Source organism: Podarcis gaigeae, assembly GCF_964106915.1.
Source record: "Podarcis gaigeae genome assembly, chromosome: W".
NCBI lineage: Eukaryota > Metazoa > Chordata > Lepidosauria > Squamata > Lacertidae > Podarcis > Podarcis gaigeae.
This window is the reverse complement of record NC_139695.1, coordinates 413,429-427,637: the sequence shown is the minus strand read 5'-3', so window position 1 is coordinate 427,637 and position 14,209 is coordinate 413,429. Positions and strand designations below refer to the sequence as shown.

The 14,209-nt window shown below is 54.1% G+C and overlaps 1 long non-coding RNA gene across 1 annotated transcript in view; it reads right to left on the bottom strand.

Moving 5' to 3' along the window:
- LOC310836025 overlaps nucleotides 1–12,993 on the bottom strand; it is a 115,961-nt gene extending 102,968 nt beyond the window's left edge. The window contains exon 1 of the long non-coding RNA XR_014559844.1: nucleotides 12,955–12,993. This is a non-coding gene — a long non-coding RNA (uncharacterized lncRNA). The remainder of the gene's footprint in view (nucleotides 1–12,954) is intronic.
- Nucleotides 12,994–14,209: the final 1,216 nt, after the last annotated feature.

Here is a 14,209-nt window from a genome sequence, read left to right as displayed (position 1 = left end):
CTGTCTCCTTGATCCTTGCCCATCCTGGCTAATAAAAGAGAGCTGGGAAGGGCTGGGCAATGGACTCTGCGGGGTGGTGAATGCTTCCCTCTGTAAGGGAGTCATCCCAGACCCACTGAAAGAAGTGGTTATTAAACCGCTTCTTAAAAAAAAAACTTTGGACTCAGCCAATATGGCCAACTATCGCCCAGTATCAAATCTTCCATTCTTGGGCAAGGGAACTGAGCGGGTGGTTGCTGAACAATGTATGGAGGATGTGGACCATTTGGATCCCTTCTAGTCAGAATTCAGGCCTCATCAGGGGACTGAAATTACATTGGTTGCGCTTGTCAATTACCTCCGCCAGGCTAGGGACTAAGGTGAAAGCTTTTTCCTAGTTCTGCTGGATCTTTCAGCAGCCTTTGAGATCATTGACCATGACATCCTTCTGGACAGTCTAGAGGGGTTGGGAGCTGAGGGCACTGTTATACGGTGGTTCCGCTCCTTCCTCCTGGGCCGTGTCCAGAAAGTGGTGTTGGGGGATGAGTGTTCAGACCCCTGGGTGCTCACTTGTGGGGTGCCTCAGGGCTCTGTCCCCCACAAGTTGCAGTATAAGTTACAATGTCAGCTGAATTTGGGAAAACCACTTGAAGAATCTGTAGTGTTGAGCTATTTCAATTGCTTTTGTTTTATTTGCTCATTGCAAACAGTTTAAAGTCTGTAAATTTTGATAATAAACCTGATGAGCAATGGGGATTGAATAATTTCAATTGCAACTGTATATGAAGTCATTAGAAGAGATCATCAGGGCGTTTGGGCTGGGTGTTCACCAGTATGCAGACGATACCCAGCTCTACCTCTCATTTAAAGTGTTATATCTGCGACAGTGCACAGCACATGGCCAAAGAGTGTCCCCAGAGGCTCCAGAGGCACACTGCAACCTCAGCAACAGTAAGGGGAGCAGTTCAGCAGGGGGAACAGCTGCAGGGAAACGACGAAGCCTGGTTGGAGGCAGAGGCACTGGGGCCCAGCCAGGCGAGTCAGTGAAGCAGCCCCCAGAGATTTTACAGCCCACAGACCCCCTCCCGCCCAAACCAGTGGTGCAACTCACCGCATCGCTCCAGCTGCCCAATGGACACACCCTGGAAGTCCCTATTACCATTGACTGTGGTAGTAATGCAGACTTTGTAGGAGTGGATTTCCTCAAGCAACATCGCATAGCGCTCCTACCAGCCACGATGCCCCTAAACGTCGTCACGGTCGATGGCAGAGAGCTACTGGGAGGACAGGTGGTACAGCAAACACCGCCAATGGTAATGCAAATTGGAAATCACCGCGAAGTCATCAGCTTCAACGTCACCCACCTGTCGGACACGCCCATAGTGTTGGTCATGAGTTGGCTGGACAGGCACAGCCCGGCGTTAGCATGGTACCAGCGTCAATTGACCTTCTGCTCCTCCTACTGCGCAGAACACTGCATCCTGACCAGCCAGGAAGATGAGGGGCAAGAGGATGAACCACAGCTACACTTAGGCATGCTGCAAGCGGTACCCAACAAGTACAAGGCGTTTTTGGAGGTCTTCTGCGAGAAGGAAGCGGACAAGCTGCCTCCCCACAGGCCCTACGACTGCAAGATTGACCTCCTGCCGGGGGCGATGCTGCCGACTGGGAAACTGTATTCCATGTCTGAAGACGAACTGCAAGAACTCAGGGAGTTCATAGATCACAACTTGAAGCGAGGATTCATCCAAGAGTCCAAAGCAGTGGGGGGCAGTCCCGTGTTTTTCATGAAGAAGAAAGACACGCCCCAACGGAGGCTGGTAGTTGATTACAGAATCATCAATTCGAGGACGAAGCCCACGGCATTCCCCATGCCCAAGATCGACGACCTGCTGGCGACGGTGAGGAAGGGACGCATCTTCACCAAGTTGGATCTTCGAGGGGCGTACAACCTTATACGCATGTGGGAGGGCGATGAGTGGAAGACGGCCATGTTTACGCCTTTAGGCACCTATGAATACCGAGTTATGCCGTTTGGTTTGCAAAATGGCTCCCATTGTTTCCAAGCCTTCATGCACCACGTGTTAGCGGGACTCCTCTACAAGAAGTGCGTCTGCTTCCTAGACGACATCCTGATCTTCTCGGAATCGCAGGAGGCTCACGACAGAGACGTCAAGGAGGTCCTGCAGAGACTACGGGAGCACAGACTTTACGCCAAACTGGAGAAGTGCCAGTTCGACATGACGGAGGTGGATTTCCTGGGCTACAAGCTGTTCGACAAGGGACTCGCCATGGACAGCACCAAGGTCCGCTCGGTGTTGGACTGGAAGAGCCCGCGCAATCGGAAGGAGGTCCAGAAGTTCGTCGGCTTCGCCAACTTTTATCGCAAGTTCATCAAGGGGTTCGCGATGGAGACGGCGGCCATCACGGACACCCTCAGCTCCAAGAAGAAGAGGTTCACATGGACGGACCAGGCGGAGCAGTCCTTTCAGAGACTCAAGGGTCTCTTCGCATCCGAAGAACAGCTGCTACACGTCAACCCCAGCAAACCAATGAGGGTTGAAACGGACACCTCGGACAGAGCGGTGGGGGCGGTCCTGTTGCAGCAAGATCCGCAAGGGGACTGGAGGCCGTGCGCATTCTACTCCAGGAAACTCAGCAAGTCGGAACAGAACTACACCATCTGGGACAGGGAGTTGCTGGCCATTCATGCAGCCTTCAAAGCGTGGCGGCACTTCCTCATCGGAGCCAAACACACAGTGCAGGTCCGCACGGACCATAAGAACCTGGAGTACTGGCACACGGCGCGGTTCCTGAACCAGAGACACATCCGCTGGGCGGAGTTCTTTGCGGATTTCGACTTCCGGATAGAATACATCCCGGGAGACAACAACGTCATGGCGGATGCGCTATCCAGGAAGCCGCAGTATCTCGAGGAAGCGGCACCGGTGGCGGCCAAACACATTTTCGCACCGAAAGCGTGGGCGTGCACTTCAGCCACCGTGGAACTGGACGCGGTACGTCGCGCGCTGCAGACGGATTCGTTCGCACAATCCAAGATGGAGGAGGTGCGAAGAGGCACAGCGAAGGACGACGAGTTCCAGATACACGACGGACTGCTCATCCGCAAAGGGGCCCTCTACGTGCCGGGAGACGACCTCCGCGCAAAAGTACTGCAGCAGTTACACGACGCGCCCAGCGCCGGGCACTTCGGCAAGGACAAGACGGCGGAATTAGTAGCCAGAGACTTTTGGTGGCCCAAGATGAGGGGAGAAGTCGCAGATTACGTCACTAGGTGTGACACATGCCAAAGGGCCAAACCAGTACACAGGCCGCCAGCGGGACTGCTGGAACCGCTACAGACGCCGCTCGAACCGTGGGAGAAAGTGGCCCTGGACTTTGTCACAGATCTGCCCAGCTTGCAAGGCAAAACAGCGGTACTCGTGGTCGTAGACCTGTTCACCAAGATGGTGCACTTCATTCCTTGCGCGAAGGTGGCCACAGCGGAACAGACCGCCAAGCTGTTCATAGACCACGTGTTCAAGGTTCACGGCTTACCGCGGTCCATCCTGTCCGACCGGGGTCGCCAATTCATCTCGAACTTCTGGCAGAAGCTGCTGGGCATCCTGAACGTCAAGATCAACTTAGCGTCGGCACGACACCCGCAGACCAACGGACAAGCGGAGAGGGTCAACGCCATCATGCAGCAGTGCCTGCGATGCTACGCGAATCAACAGCCCTCGACCTGGGTGGACTACCTACCGCTAGCCGAGTTTGCCTACAACAACACGAAGCACGTGTCTACGGGGGTGACACCGTTCTTCGCCAACAATGGGCGGCATCCCAGAACCTTCCCGGGGTTAGAGACGAAGGGGGAGGGGGAGCCACGGGGAGCAGAGTCGGGGAAGACATCCAGGTGGGGGACTGGGTCTGGTTAGCAGCCCAGGCAGTGCCAGCCAGAACGTTAGCTAAGAAGAAGCTCAGGCACAAGCAGCTAGGGCCTTACCAAGTTGAGGCACAAATCAATCCAGTGGCCTTCCGGTTGACACTCCTGGAGGACTCCAGAATGCACCCGGTCTTTCATAGATCAGTGCTCACACCCTACAAGGAACCCCACAGGTTTCAGGCGCCAGGGAACGCACCAGACCCACTCAGCAAATCACCAACAAGGGGGGGTCACCGAGGGCGGCGCCACTCAACGAGGTCACGGAGATTTTAGACTCGAGATGGGGGGAAGAGGGGGTTGAATATCTCCTCGCCAGGGAAGGTACCCCGGCCAGCGCCAACAGGTGGGTACCGTACTATGCTGTGGAGGAGCACTACCTCAAAGACGAGTTCCATGCACTCTTCCCACACAGACCTATGCCGGCAGATTATTTTGACGACTATCTTTTCACACCCACACTTTCAGCTAGCACCTTCCAGGGGTTCTCATCAGCTGAGGAAACGGCGCCTGAAACAAGCTCCCCAGAGGAATCACTCTCGGGGTCTGTCACAGACCGCTCTTATTGGTGGGACGATCAACCGGAGGTGGGGTGGAGCAAGGAACTGCTGAGCGGGCCCTTACAGGCAGCATCCCCCGAGGCAACAGGGGGAGAGACGGACATGGACGTGTTGGGGAAGGATCCTGGGTTCGAGCACAGCTGCAGAGAGATGGAAGCAGAGGAGATTGACGCCGACGAGCCCATTACGGACTGGCCGGATCCAGCCGGCCGGCTGCACACCAGGGGGGAAGAACTGTATCCCGCACTCACCCCCACAGCACTGGAGCACCCGGAACCCGCACCTGAAGAGGGGGAGGGGGGAAGGGGGGGCTTCGAGGGGGGGATGGATGTCAGGGGCTCAGGAGCAGAGGCACAGGGGAGAGAGGAAATGGAGAGCGAAGGGGAAGAATCTGAGGGCAGCGTAGGGGAGTATGACAGTGGCCCGAGAGATTCCATGAGCTTCTCCAGCGATTCAGAAGATTCCCAGAGGGGGGCACCGATGGCCAGGGCAAGGGGGGTCCCAGGGGGGACGCACCAGAAGCAAGGGGCCAGCGGGGACTCCCAAAGCAGCAGCGGGAGATCAGGACCAGTTCCCCCACCAGAGCGTAGTGGGGGGGAAGAGTCCCATGTATCAGGGCCAGCCTCTCCTCCAGTAGGGAGAGAAGATGAGTCAGGGCTGACCACGCCTCTATCGGAGAGTGAGGGAACGGAGGGGAAGTCAGGTCCAGCTAGCCCCCCCGAAGGGGGAAGCAGTGACAGGAGCAGTGTAACGGTCAGGAGAAAGGTTGCCGGCTGGGCACGCGCGCCAAGTTCAAATGTACAGGCGCGCGGGACAGCAGAAAACCCGGATTGGGAACCAGGTCCTAAAGCCCGCCGGAGGCAGGGGGAAGACTCAGGGGACTCAGCGTCAGAAGAGTCTAGAAAGGGCAAGACCCCAGTGGACAGGCGGACCCAGAGGAGGAAAGAGCAAAGGAAGAGGTGGAGCAAGGCTAGAGTCTTAAACTGGTGTCTGGGGGGAGGAGATTCAGACGGAGCTTCAGCGGTCTAGAGTTCAAGACGTAGAGCTGCGCGCTGCGGCTTTGAAATCGAAACTGAACTTCAATAAAGACTTTTGTATATAGCAAGAACTGGCTTTGGTCCTTTGTGAGCTGGGACCTCGGGCAGCTCTGACATACATGTATAACCAATGTATTTTTGAATGGTCATGTAAAAAGCAGACAACAGTAAGCTTAAATTCTTACAAGGTTGAATTGAATGCACTGTCATATGCACTTCTAGATTGTGAATGGTTATTACAGCTGTTTAAAGACCTAAGAGTGAATGTGAAATGTCCTATTTAAATGTATCAGGACCATAGAGCATGTTTGTCTTTACTCGCTACAGAGGGATGTAAGCAAAGAGCACTTACAATTAAGATTACAACGTGCAAGGGAGTGTATTCAGAAAGGACTTATTCAAGTGTCCTACATGCTAGGAAATGAAATTCCAGCCGATCTGTTATCAAAAGTTGTTAACAGGGAAAAACTTCAGATTTATATACAGCGGTTGCAGTTAGGCTGAAACACTGCAGCTACGGGTTACTTGAAATGGGGGAGGATGTTAGGATTTCACCCCTCCCTATGCTGCAGTTATAGGATTGTTGGATCACGTGTCTGTATGTAATGCATTTCAGCTGCTGATTGTTACAGCTATATAAGCAGAAAGGGAGATACACTGTTTGCTCCCTTCCTCCCACTGTTCTCTCACAGTGATGTTTTGTTTCAGCATTCTCTCCGAGGAAGAGAAAGAGGAACCATGTTTATTTTGTAGTGTTTGTACTGTTATGTTTGATTTCGTTACAATAAATAAGGATTAGATGTTACACCTCAAGGCTAACGTGTCTATTTTGGACTCTGCTGGTTGTGCGCTCATGTCCCAGGAGGGTATGGGTCGCATCAGCGTGACGGGAGACTGGAGTGATAAATCCTGGGCGACGCTGCATTGGGGGAAGGCACAAGGCCTTGGCGTTATTTCCCAACAAACGTAACTGTCAGGGGTTCAGAAGGAGAGACACAGGAGGGGGAGCAAATGGAGAGTGAGGAGGAGGAGTACGAGGGAGGCGCAGGCAGTGACAGTGGCCAGAGTTATTCCACAAGCCTCTCTAGCGAATCGGAGGACTCACAGAAGGGAGCGCCGGTGGCCAGAGCGAAGGGGGCTCCAGGGGGGAAGCCCCAGGAGGAAGGGGCTAGCGGGGAGTCCCTGAGCAGCAGCTGGAAATCAGGACCAGCTTCTCCACCAGAGCGCAGTGGGGAGGGGGAGTCCCAGGAGTCGGGACCAGTGTCCTCACCACCAGAGGGAGGAGAGGAGTCAGGTTTGGCAACGCCCACATCAGGAAGCGGGGAAACAGTCAGAAGGAAAGTCACCGGCTGGGCGCGCGCGCCAAGTTCGAATGTACAGGAGCGCGGCACAGCAGGGAGCCCAGAAAGGGAGCCAGGTCCTAAAGCCCGCCGCAGGGAGGGGCAAGACTCAGGAGGCTCAGCGTCAGAGGAGTCCAGGAAGGAGGGAACCCCAGAGGGCAGAAAGACCCAGCGAAGGAAAGAGCAGCGTAGGAGGTGGAGCCGGGCTAGAATCTTAAACTGGTGTGGGTGGAGCAGTGAGTCAGAGGGGACTTAGCCGGTCTAGCGTCGAGACGTGGGTCTGCGCGCCCAGAGCTTGGAAATGGAAACTAAATTTTAATAAAGACTTTTGTATATAACATCCACTGGGCGTTGGTCCTCTGTGAGCTGGGACCTAGCGGCAGTCCTGACAGTAAGTCCCCTCTCACCATTTTCCACCAATTTTAAAACCTCGTGGAGTGTGGGAAAGCAGCGAGGGGTGAAGATTGGTGCTTCGCGAGCTCACGAAAACCAGGGAAATGACTACCGAAGAGAAGATAGCGAGTCTGCAAAACGCAGTGACACAGCTGAACGCAGAAATTTTGGCGTCCAGAAAGAAGGAACAGGAAGCAGCTGCTGCCTGCCAGGATCTGCGAACCAGGTTAGAAGTGCTAACTACACAGAGGCTACCGGCCACCAGACCAGAAGGGATTGGGCTGGGGAACAGAGGAGGGAGCCTTGTGTCTCACTTCAATGGGGACCTGCAGGAGTATCCTAACTTCAGAGCAGATGTACTATATGCACTGCAGCTGCTTGACAAGGACTTTAAAAATGAGGAAGAAAGAGTGGGATTTATTGTTTCGCATTTACGGGGAGAGGCGAAAACGTGGCTGCGCAATATCTGGAGAGATAAGGATCCAGCCCTCCAAGATGCGGGTGCCTTCCTTAAAGTGATGGATGCGTGTTTTTTGTCTGAGATTGATGTGGATATCGCTAGGAAACAGATTCACGGACTAAGACAAGGTAGAGCCACTGTAAGGCAATATCATTCACGTTTTTTCGCATTGGTGAACGCATTGGGGTGGGAGAGAGAATCGCCTGCCGTCAGAGATCTGTTCTGGGAGGGGCTGAACGGAGCTGTGAAAGACGAAATTGCAAGGGGGGAGAGACCCCAAACCACCAAGGACATTGTGGAGAGGGCACTCACCATTGGGGTTAGGCTGGAAGGACGCTCTTGGGACAAAGAGGAAGTGCATTGGGGCCGCACGCCAACGAAAGCACCACCCCCCTTTCCCAAGGAAGCGGCGCGCGCTCGATCCATGCCTCCGCTGGGAGGAGGAGAGGAGCCGATGGAGATAGGTGGTGCTAAGGCTCAGTCCACAGCCGGAGCCCTAACGCCGGGAGCAGTCAAAATGAAGCCTCCTAGAGGGACCAGGAAGTGCTACATCTGCGACAGTGCTCAGCACATGGCGAAAGAGTGTCCCCAGCGGTTTCACAAGCACACTGCAGCCGCAGCGACAGTAACAGAAGCAGTTCAGCAGAGTGAATCACAGCAGGAAAACTCCACTGTCTGGCTGGAAATGGAGTCACTGGGGGCCAGCCAGACAAGTCAGTGAAGCAATCCCCAGTAATGTTACAGCCCACAGACCCCCTCCCACCCAAACCAGTAGTGCAGCTCACCGCATCCCTTCAACTTCCCAATGGGCTCACTGTGGAAATCCCCATTACGATTGACTCTGGGAGCAATGCAGATTTTATAGGCATGGACTTCATCCAGCAACATGGCATAGCCCTTCTGCCAGCGACGGTACCTCTGAACGTCGTCACGGTGGACGGCAGGGAGCTACTGGGAGGGCAAGTGCTGCAGCAGACGCCGCCAATGGTGATGCGCATTGGTAATCACCGCGAAGTCATCAGCTTCAACGTCACCCGCCTGTCAGACACGCCCATTGTGTTGGGCATGAGTTGGCTGGATAGGCACAGCCCGGCATTAGCTTGGTACCAGCGGCAACTGACCTTCGGCTCCTCCTACTGCGCAGAACACTGCATCCTGGCTGACTTGGACGATGAGGGGCACGAGGATGGACCACAGCTGAACTTGGGCATGTTGCAAGCGGTACCTAATAAGTACAAAGAGTTTTTGGAGGTCTTCTGCGAGAAAGAAGCGGACAAGCTGCCTCCCCACAGACCCTACGACTGCAAGATTGACCTCCTGCCGGGGGCGACGCTCCCGACGGGGAAGCTGTATTCCATGTCTGAGGATGAATTGCAGGAGCTCAGGGAGTTCATAGATCACAACTTGAAGCGGGGATTCATCCGAGAGTCCAAGGCGGTGGGGGGCAGCCCTGTATTCTTTGTAAAGAAGCGGGACACGCCCCAAAAGAGGCTGGTCGTTGATTACCGCATCTTAAATGCGAAAACCAAGCCCTCAGCCTTCCCCATGCCCAAGATCGATGACCTGCTGGCGACGGTGCGGAAGGGGCGCATCTTTACCAAGTTGGATCTACGCGGAGCGTACAATCTCATACGTGTGAGGGAGGGTGACGAGTGGAAGACGGCCATGTTTACGCCGCTGGGCACCTATGAATATAGAGTTATGCCTTTTGGATTACAAAATGGCTCCCACTGTTTTCAAGCATTCATGCATCATGTCTTGGCGGGTCTTCTCTACAAGAAGTGCATCTGCTTCCTGGACGACATCCTCATCTTCTCGGAGTCGCCGGAGGCTCACGAGAGAGATGTCAGGGAAGTCCTGCAGCGGCTGCGGGAACACCGGCTTTACGCCAAGCTGGAGAAGTGCCAGTTCGACAAGACGGAGGTGGACTTCCTGGGCTACAAACTGTCCGACAAGGGACTCGCTATGGACAGTACCAAGGTACGGGCAGTGCTAGACTGGAAGAGCCCACGCAATCGAAAGGAAGTCCAGAGGTTTGTCGGCTTTGCCAACTTTTATCGCAAGTTCATCAAAGGTTTCGCCATGCAGACAGCGGCCATCACTGACACCCTCAGTTCCAAGAAGAAGAAGTTCATCTGGACGGAGCAGGCAGAGCAGTCCTTTCAGAAGCTCAAGCACCTCTTCGCGTCCGAGGAACACCTGCTACACGTGAACCCCAGCAGGCCCATGAGAGTGGAGACGGACGCGTCAGACAGGGCCGTGGGGGCCGTCCTGTTGCAGCAAGACCACCAGGGGGACTGGAGGCCGTGCGCTTTCTACTCCAGGAAACTCAGCAAGTCGGAGCAGAACTACACCATCTGGGACAGGGAGTTACTGGCCATACATGCAGCCTTCAAGGCGTGGCGGCATTTCCTCGTCGGGGCCAAACACACGGTGCAGGTCCGTACGGACCATAAGAACTTGGAGTACTGGCGCACGGCGAGGTTCCTGAACCAGAGACACATCCGCTGGGCGGAGTTCTTTGCAGATTTCGACTTCAGAATAGAATACATCCCTGGAAACAACAACATCATGGCGGACGCGCTGTCCAGGAAACCGCAGTATCTCGAAGAAGAGGCGCCGGCGGCGGCCAAGCATATTTTCGCACCAAAGGCGTGGGCATGCGCGTCAGCCACGGTGGACCTGGACGCGGTGCGTCGCGCGCTGCAGACGGACTCCTTCGCGCGAGCCAAGATGGAGGAGGTGCGTAGCGGCACGGCGAGGGACGACGACTTCCAAATACGCGACGGCCTGCTCATCCGCAAAGGAGCCCTCTACGTGCCGGGAGACAACCTCCGCGCGAGGGTCCTGCAACAGCTGCACGACGCGCCCAGCGCGGGACACTTCGGCAAGGAGAAGACGGTGGACCTAGTAGCCAGAGACTTTTGGTGGCCCAAGATGAGGGGGGATGTCGCGGAATACGTCAAGAGGTGCGACACCTGCCAAAGGGCCAAACCAGTACACCAGCCGCCGGCGGGCCTGTTGGAACCGCTACAGACACCGTTCGAACCGTGGGAGAGGGTGGCCCTGGACTTTGTCACGGATCTGCCCAGCTCGAGAGGCAAGACGGCAGTACTCGTGGTAGTAGACTTGTTCACCAAGATGGCCCACTTCATTCCTTGCGCGAAGGTGGCCACAGCCGAGCAGACCGCCAAGCTGTTTATAGACCACGTGTTCAAGGTGCACGGCCTACCACGGTCCATCCTGTCCGACAGGGGGCGCCAGTTCATATCCAACTTCTGGCAAAAGCTGATGGGTTTCCTGAACGTCAAGGTCAGCCTGGCGTCGGCGCGACACCCGCAGACTAACGGACAGGCGGAGAGAGTCAACGCCATCATGCAGCAGTACCTGAGATGCTACGCGAACCAGCAGCCCTCGACCTGGGTGGACTACCTACCACTAGCCGAGTTTGCCTACAACAACACGAAACACGTGTCCACGGGGGTGACACCGTTTTTCGCCAACAATGGGCGGCATCCCAGAACCTTCCCGGGTTTAGAGAAAGTGAGGGAGGGGGAGCCGCAGGGAGCAGAGGCCGTGGCAGCGGAGTTGCAGGAGATCCACGAGCAGCTCAGGAGGCAGTTAGAGATGGCGAAACAGGCTTACAAAGTGCAGGCAGACCGACACAGGAGGGTTGGGGAAGACATCCGGGTAGGAGACTGGGTCTGGTTAGCAGCCCAGGCAGTTCCGGCCAGATCGTTGGCCAAGAAGAAGCTCGGGCACAAGCAGCTAGGGCCTTACCAAGTAGAGGCGCAGATCAACCCAGTGGCCTTCTGGTTAACACTCCCGGAGGGGTCCAGAATGCACCCGGTCTTTCATAGATCAGTGCTCACACCCTACAAAGAGCCCCACAGGTTTCAGGCACCAGGGACAGCGCCAGACCCGCTCAGGGAAGCGCCCAAAAAGGGGGGGTCGCCGAGAAGGGGGCCACTCAACGAAGCCACAGAGATTTTGGACTCAAGGTGGGGGGAGGACGGGATTGAATATCTTCTCGCCACAGAGGACACCCCGGCCAGCGCCAACAGGTGGGTGCCGGATTACGCATTGGAGGAGCAGTTGCTCAAGGAAGAATTCCATACACTTTTCCCGCACAAGCCTATGCCGGCGGGCTTTTTCGATGATTGTCTGTTCACACCCACACTCTCGGCCAGCACTTTCCGGGGTTTCTCGTCAGCGGAGGACTCGGCTCCGGGAGGCAGCTCCCCAGAGGGCTCGCTCTCAGGTTTTGGCACGGGGGGATCTTATTGGTGGGAGGACCAACCCGAAGTGGGGTGGCGCAGAGACATGCCGGAGGGACCCTGGGAAGTGGCGTCACCTCAGGTGACAGGGGGAGAAGAGGTCGTGAGTGATGTGGGGGCGGCCTCAGATTTCGAACACACCGCCCAGGAGATGGAAGCGGAGGGAATCGCAGTCGACGAGCCCATGGAGGACTTTCCGGACTTATCACGATGGCTGCACGCCTCGGGGGACGAACTGTATCCTGAACTCACCCCGACAACTCTATTTTTTTTTTTAAAAAAACATTTTTTATTGCTTTTTAAAGATACAGAAATACAGAAAAAAGAATAAAGAGTGGTTATAAGAATAAAAAGATATAAATAGCAAATTTCCATATTCTTTTTCCATCTAACCTACAGGACTTCCCCACATCCTCCGAACCCTGCGTTCTCTGTCTTGTAAAGCATCAGCAATTTGTTAACTTATTTCAAAACTTATTGTAGCTTCCATTTTATCATGTTCCCTATTTTCAATTTTACTATCGCTCAATTCTTATATGTTTTATATTAAACACAATAAAGTTATTTCATTATTTTACCTCTGAATTTCTTGTGTCTTAATTTTCATTTCATTAACTTACATTTGCTGAAGCTAGAATTTCCTGAAAGGTGCATTTTTTTTAACATTCATACAGCTTATAGTGTTTTTTCAAATAGTCCTTAAACTTTTCCCAGTCCTCCTCAGTTGTTTCTTCTCCCACGTCTCGGATTCTGCCGGTCATTTCAGCCAGTTCCATATAGTCCATCAACTGCAATTGCCATTCCTCCAGCGTGGGTAAATCTTGTGTCTTCCAGTATTTTGCAATCAGGATCCTTGCTGCTGTGGTAGCATACATGAAAAAGGTTCTGTCCTTCTTAAGCACTCTCTGGTCCACCATGCCCAGAAGGAAGGCCTCTGGTTTTTTAGGTAAGGTAAATCTCAATACCTTTTTTAGTTCATTATGGATCATTTCCCAGAAGGCCTTCACTTTCGGGCAGGTCCACCAGAGATGAAAGAATGTCCCTTCCGCCTCTCCACATTTCCAACATTTGTTGTCAGACAGATGATATATCTTGGCTAACTTGACTGGGGTCATGTACCACCGGTATATCATTTTCATAATATTTTCCTTCAAGGCAGTGCATGCCGTGAATTTCAAACCGGTGTTCCATAACCTTTCCCAGTTTGCAAACATAATGTTATGCCCCACATCCTGAGCCCATTTTATCATAGCGGATTTAACTGTCTCATCCTGTGTATTCCACTTGAGCAGCAAGTTATACATTCTCGAAAGTAATTTACTTTTTGGCTCTAACAATTCAGTCTCTAGTTTCGATTTTTCCACCTGGAATCCAACTTTTTTATCTATTTTAAATACCTCTTGAATTTGCGCATAGTGCAGCCAATCTCGTACCTTAGTTTTCAATTTCTCCAAGCTTAGCAACCTCCAATTGTCTCCAGTTTTTTCAATTATTTCCCAATATTTAGGCCAATGGGCCTCCATGTTGGGTCTCTTACGTGCCTTGGCCTCCACCGGTGAGAGCCACCTCGGAGTTTTACTCTCCAATAAGTCTTTGTATTTTATCCAGACCCTCCAGATTGCTCTTCTGACAATATGGTTTTTAAACAATTTGTGCACTTTAGCCTTGTCATACCACAAATATGCATGCCACCCAAACGCATTGTCAAACCCTTCCAGATCCAGGACGTCAGTGTTCTCCAATAAAATCCAATCTTTCAGCCAGCAGAAGGCTGCAGATTCATAATATAGCCTCAAGTCTGGCAGGGCACCCCGACAACTCTAGAGCGCCCGGAACCCGCACCTGAAGAGGGGGAGGGGGGAAGGGGGGGCTTCGAGGGGGGGATGGATGTCAGGGGTTCAGAAGGAGAGACACAGGAGGGGGAGCAAATGGAGAGTGAGGAGGAGGAGTACGAGGGAGGCGCAGGCAGTGACAGTGGCCAGAGTTATTCCACAAGCCTCTCTAGCGAATCGGAGGACTCACAGAAGGGAGCGCCGGTGGCCAGAGCGAAGGGGGCTCCAGGGGGGAAGCCCCAGGAGGAAGGGGCTAGCGGGGAGTCCCTGAGCAGCAGCTGGAAATCAGGACCAGCTTCTCCACCAGAGCGCAGTGGGGAGGGGGAGTCCCAGGAGTCGGGACCAGTGTCCTCACCACCAGAGGGAGGAGAGGAGTCAGGTTTGGCAA